This window comes from Corvus moneduloides, chromosome 4 (genome assembly GCF_009650955.1).
Source record: "Corvus moneduloides isolate bCorMon1 chromosome 4, bCorMon1.pri, whole genome shotgun sequence".
Taxonomy (NCBI): domain Eukaryota; kingdom Metazoa; phylum Chordata; class Aves; order Passeriformes; family Corvidae; genus Corvus; species Corvus moneduloides.
In genome coordinates, this window is record NC_045479.1 from 23,184,327 (window position 1) to 23,190,326 (window position 6,000).

Consider the following 6,000-nt stretch of genomic DNA (forward strand, 5'->3'; position numbering starts at 1 on the left):
TCTCCTCCCATTTGCTCTCTAACGTTGCTGCTCCCCACCTGGGGAGGCAGAAGGTCTGATGAGAAAGGCAGCAGCCAACGTGCCTGGGTGTAAGGAATGGAAGGGAAGGGTGGTGTTCAGGTCCACCCCCTGACCCAAGGACTTGAGGGCACTTCACTCCCTCAAGGGATGTACCACCACCTTGTGAAACAGCTCAGAACTAAGAGCTCCCCAGCCCTCCTGAGAGCACACCTCTGCCAGGGTTTCAGCTATGGGATCGCTTCTCTGGGGACTTTTTCTCCTATGGAGCCCTCCTCTGACGTGAACTGCCTGTAGCAGAGTGGCTCTGTGGCTAGATGAGGCTGCACACAATTGAAAAGCCTTTTTTTTGGCTATGGGCAGCCAAGGCTGCATGTTAGTGGAGACTACTAACAGATCCCGGTGAACATTGCAAACCACCACTTGGAGGAAAAACAAGCACTATGGATACTACTGTTTTCCTCACTGTGGTCTCTGAGGAGCCTGTAGATGCTCCTTGAGAGATGCAACACAGAGCCCTGTCCATGAGGTACCCGCCAGGCTCATTGCCATAACACAAAACCCAAGGTGCACCTCACCCCATCTGCTTCATAGGCTGTGCCCCTGTTTGGGAAATGGGATGTAGAAGTCTCAGGGAAAATGGGACTTAGTTCCTTGTGAGAAAGACACACAGGGTTACACTTTCCTCCCCTTCTCTTCCTGGCTGACATGCATGGGCAGGGAGGAAATGTCATTTTGGGTATTGCCGTTCCCTGTCGCTCTGGTAGCTCCCACATAAGAGGCAGGAAAGGGCACAGAGTGTTGAAGCAGTTCATGATTTCACCCTCCCTCTCCCTGCAGTTGCAAAGAGCAATTGCACGGGGCTGGGAGGGCTATTTTAGGCAGGTGCTGTGTCACACAGGTGGAGCAGGCTGTGGGGCAGGTCCGTGGGGGCACTGCCCTGTGCTTGCACCTGTGCACACATTCGTGCACACAAACACATGCACAGAGCACAGTCCAGGCCCAGTGGGGCAGCGTGGGGGGCATCAAGCACTTGGCTCCACTTGAATGCTTACCCTGGAAACAGGCCAAGGACAGCACGTGTCCGCAGGCACCAGAGTCCCTTCTCTTAGCCACGGTCTACTTAGGTGAGGCTTTAATTCTAATAGGAAACATGTACTGTTGCTTTTATGTTTCAAGGGTGAGGGTGCCACTACGAGCACCACAAAAGACCCCCCACTTTCTTGCTACTCTCCCCCGCCTCTTTGCAGGCAGCAGGTTCCTTCGTCAGAGATGCTCAGTGTTCAGAGGGAAAGTGGCTGATGAAAAGGACTGCTCAGGGTTTTTATCCTTTTGGTCTTGGAAACGATGCTAGCAAGCTGGTGCAGCATCTCTCTGTCCTTCCCCCTCCCCTGCCTCAGCCCCCGTGGTGGGGGAGGGAAGAGCGTGGGAGGTGGAAGGAGTTGTGGTCCCCAGATGTGTGAATTGTTGCCTAGTAGAAATAGCGCAGCACGGACAAACAGCCGAGCAGCTCAGCTGAGAGCCATTGCTTTGGGCTTGCGTCACTGACCTTTTCCTCTTGCCCTTCTCAGTCCTCACCTGACCCTCCCACTGCTCCCCCTGCACTTTGCACTCTGAGAGCTCTCTGCACAGTGCTTTGAAATGGTGAGGGGGACTGGCATAGGAATGTAAAGGAGGAGGGGGGAGTGGAAAAAAAAAAATACCTGCAGCAAAGAGAAGGCTATGCATTCATCCTCTCTCCATTTCCTCTGGGCTCAGGTTGCCATCCTGCAGGACAAGAGAGTCATGGGCTGAGCCAGCTCACCACTGTCCCTGCCTGGTCTAGCCATTGGACTGAAGGCACAGGTGTTCTGCCTCCATGGCTGGCAGGACTGGGGATGAGAGAGGAGAAGCAAGCCTGTCTGAGGGTCAGGGGAGTGCTTCAGTATCTGCCATATAATGAACAAATAGAATTAAAACACCAAAAAACATTTAAAATCGTGTGGTGCAGCTGTAAAAGCCTGCATAGGCTCTTAGAGTCAAACAATGTCACCAGCACACCACACATAGAAAAGTGGGAATTGGAGCAAAGCAAAGGCTTGGGAGGTGTTTTAGATGGTGTGTGGAATGGTAATCCTGTGGATCCTTGGCCCTAAAGATCTGCTGAGTTACTGGCTGCGGCTGCAGGTGGCAGGGCTTTGTTGCCTGGAATGTCCTGTCTAGTCATCTGCCCCATTCCACTGTTTCAGGGGAAGAATTGGGGACACGTGGGGAAGAAAAGAAAGCATCCATAGGGGTGAACGTGAGAACGCCACAAGCCCAGAAAACCATGTGTGGGGCAAACAGAATGCAGTGGCCATCAGGCACTCCATGGATGATGCTTGCTCTAGGGCACTGTTGTGTCAAACACACGGAAGGTGGTCAGGGCTTCAGAGCAGGGGATCAGAATTGTGAAAATGATCCCTGCAGTGTCAAACACATGGAAGGTGGTCAGGGCTTCAGAGCAGGAGACCAGAATTGTGAAAATGATCCCTGCAGGATGTGGGTCAGTTAGACAGGAGACCTATTGCCTCCTTCTCCACAGAACTTTTCTTCCTCTGGCTACTTTGAAGCGTTGCATCTGCCCTCAGTCGCACCTGGCGAGGCTTGGGCACATCTGCCCCCTCAGAGGTGCACTGCAGCTGACACCATCTGGGCTCCCTGTCAGCAGAGGCACCTCTGCACTTTTCCATCCTCACCCACACTGGCAATGGGTCCAAGTGTGTTAAAATGAATCAAGAAAGAACCCAGCCTCCTGCCTCCCACTCACCCACGGCTCTATTTACAACCTCCCCAGCTAGATGGGGAGCTCCCTACTCCTTAGCTTCTCCAAGCCGAGAGCTCTACATCCTGCTCCCTCCCATTTTAACTGCTGCAAACAGACTGGGAAAAGTGTGAAGTATTGCAATAATTCCCAGGTCATTTGTGAGTCAAGTGGACTCAAGAGGCTGGATGGTCTGTGGAATGAGAAACTGTCAGAAGCCTTTGATTTAGACCTTCTGCTCTGGCCCTCACTGTGGTATAACTGCAAGGTGAGAGATCACAGAGAGCTCGTGGGTGAAGAAGGCATTTCATTAGATGAGGGAGCTGTGCCTATACCAAAGAGGCCTGGACCCTCAGCCCCCACTGCCCACCTCCTGATAGCATCTTCAGAACGAACCAGGCTTGAAAAGAGCAACAGTTTCCGCTGGCAGGAAGGTGAGAGATGTCCACATGAGGTTGGTATGTGTGTGTATACATGTGTGGGTGTCACAGCAGAGCATACCTCGAGCAGACCTCCGAAGCCTGGCATGGTTGGGCTGCTTTGCCACTGTGGTCAGAGAAGGGCCGCACCACAGGAGGCAGTGGAACAATTGCCCACAAATGCAGCTGTGCCCCATCATCCACACAGCCACGAGCAGGGTCCACATCCAGCCCTTCAAATCCTACGGCAGCTCCCAGCCAACAGTGGGAAAGGGAAGCTGAGAGAAAGGAGACCTGGGCAGGTTGAATCCACTGCTGGCATCTGGCAGCAGTGTGCTAGATGGAGGGAGGTGGCAGCTCTGCTTGTGGCACTGGGCGACGCTGGCTGGGGTGTTGCATCACGCCCTCTCCGTCTCTGGACTCTGGGAGATAAACAAGAGTGAGGTGTGAGTGAAGCAGGTTGTCTGGGTGGTTTGGGAGAGGAGGAGGGGCAGCAGGCTGCAGCAGAGGGGAAACCTGCTATAGTAGGGCGTGGCAGCCCCCTGCATAGTGCACTGATGGGGGCAGACCTTGCACCATAGCTGACAGCTGGGGCAAGGCCAGAGACACTTCCTGTGACTACCCCTCCTGTGACAAAGGAGCTCCTGTGTGGAGCCAGGTCCTGCTGTGTTGTGTCTCTGCTCTCCCTGGTGCTTTGGGTGCAGGAACGTCCACCTGTGCCCACCAGCAGGGTCAAAGGTCTCCTTTATACTTTTCTTGTCCTGCTTCTCTCTTCCCTTTCCCACAGCTGTCACAGGGCAAGGAGCTATCGCAGGGCCTTCAGCTTCTCCTGACTTGTCCCTGGCATGTGCTTTCTTTCCCAGAGGCAGCACCATGTCCTGCCCTTCATGCCCTCCGTCCCACTCCCTTCCTTTCATACCTGCAAGACCACAGACCTGCAGGAAGGCAGTGTAAAGGGCCAGGCCCGTGACAGGTGCCTTGAACTTCAGAGATGTCCACAGAGCCCTTTGCAGCAGAGTTTGGGCCACTCTTTCAGAGCAAAAGAGAGGCACAACCCCAGGGCACACATGGCTTTCCCAGGAGAGAGATACCGGCTGTCACCAACCCCTGAATCACATTCCACAGGGCAGCTCCACTGCAGGGAAATGAACACAGACCTTGGGTGAATAAATGAACGAATAAATGAATGAATGGTTTTGTGGCCTTCTGGGCATGGGTGTGCTCACTGGCAGGGCAGCAGGGCTGACCTGACCCAGTTTCGACCTTGTTCCTTCAAAGCATTGCAGGGTCTGCCTTGCCTGAGCTGAGCCTCATCTACAGCAGCTCCCTGGTCGGGCATCCATGGTGTGATGGGTGGCACCAGCTACAGACCCTGCCTGTCACCATGCAGCTTAGCCCCAAGGGATTTGGCAGAAGGGACTATTCAGGTGGCAGGCTAAAAGGTTGAATCATAGAAAACTTTTCTTGAAGATCTGGCTACACTTTTCTGGTCCCCTCTCCTCCCTTCCTCGCTCCTTTCCTCACCTTTCAGAAGTGTGACAAAGTCACTTCCAATCTGCCAGCATCTCACCTCAAGGAACAGAATATGCACAAACACAACCACTACACTTCCTGAGGACACGTTTTTATCTGCTTCCTCAGAAGTAAATAAGAAATGGGAAGAAGGCTGGGCTCTGACCTGACAAAATATTGCATTTGCTAGGATATTTATAGCCCTTGCTCTGGGCCTGACACAGGACCAAAGAGGCCTGTAGGGATGTGTATGATTATGTATTCCACCCTTTGCCAAATGAAGTGTCTGGTACACATCAAACCACGGGAGAAACTATGTGAAGGCAAATTAAATTCAAAACAGAAGCTCCTATATGGGCACTTCATCTTGTTTTTCTGTCTATCCTTCTATCTCAGTAGGAGTCCCCTCAACCCTTCTAACTCAGCAGGAGTCCCCTAATCCAAAGATGATAAACAAAACCCCATGTACCTTTTTGACTTGGACTGAAACCCCAAAAGGCATCTCCCCGTCCTTAGGATTCTACTCCTTCTAGATCTTTCACTCAAGCTTACAAGTCTCCACACCCCGCTTATGTCTTCCCTTTTCCCCCAACTTTATGGGCAATTGCCACTTGTCTTTCCACCTCTGACCTGAATCTCAGGCCTTTCTCATCAAACACAAGTCTTCAAAGTATGCGTGTCCAGCTTGATTCTGGAACTCCCACTCATTCCAATGTTAGGAAGCACAAGCGTCCAATCAACAGTTTACTATCCCTCCTACCCTGTGCTTCCTGGCCTTCAGCTCTTGGCAGAGAAAAGAGAAATGTCACAGGGAAAACAGAAAACACTCATGCTTACCAAGTACTTGATAATGTGCTAAAAATTCCATAAGATGAAGGATTTGATTTCCCTTAAGAGAACTGCAACATTAACCCAGCCTTCCTCCATATAATTAAGTACTTGCAGCCTGCTCACACAACCCATTCTACTATCCCGGGATTTTTTTTGTAATCTCCAAAGAATCCTTTTTGAATTTCCTGGAAGCATTTCCAGCAAAAAGGAGAGGGTTGTCATAATTAGAAGTGTTCAAGCAGTAAATATTTTAAGGTAATGGTTCCTCACAAGGGAAACAGACACAAGATTGCCAAAGATTACCCAGGGAAGTTTCAGAGCTGAGTTAGACTTTGTACCTGTCAATTTCAGGTCAGTGTCTCTTCTGTCACACCATTCATCAATAACCACAGCTAGCATGAATAGGTTGGGAGGGAAAAACAGATTTAAGTGCAAAAC